This window comes from Cynara cardunculus, assembly GCF_001531365.2.
Source record: "Cynara cardunculus var. scolymus isolate 2C chromosome LG 8, CcrdV1, whole genome shotgun sequence".
NCBI classification, from domain to species: Eukaryota; Viridiplantae; Streptophyta; class Magnoliopsida; order Asterales; family Asteraceae; genus Cynara; species Cynara cardunculus.
In genome coordinates this window covers 24181100-24181617 of record NC_037535.1, presented here as the reverse complement: position 1 = coordinate 24181617, position 518 = coordinate 24181100, and positions in this window count along the sequence as shown.

Sequence of the window (518 nt, the reverse complement as noted above, 5' to 3'; positions counted from 1 at the left end):
GGTGGGACTAAACCCCACATGTGTAGAACTCACACATGACTACCTCAGCGGTGGGACTAAACCCCATATGTGTAGAACTCATGTTTTAGTTAAATGCACCCCTACTCACCAGCAGAAGGTGGGATTGTCAATCCAAATAGCGTTATCCACTTAAAMTATCGGCTCATACGAGTTAATAAGTAGTGTAACCAATGGGACTTTTCAATTAACATAAACACAACTAATACTAGTGTACAAAGTGTTAGTGCTCGTATTCACAATTTCATTTCAAAGCATAAATTCATAAAAATCAATTTGCATCCACAGTTAAACACATTGAATATTGTATGCAAATCATCACTACTTTTATACATGCTTTTCCCCCGAAAACGCGAAAATAGTAAAAAGGGGTTGTGAAAACTCACTCTTTTGCAAAGCTCCGCAAATTAAAGATACGATTCGGTCACCACACGAGATTAACGATTCTCTGTCAAAGAGAAATATCCAAAACTGTCACTTATGGGTTTAAAACTACTTAT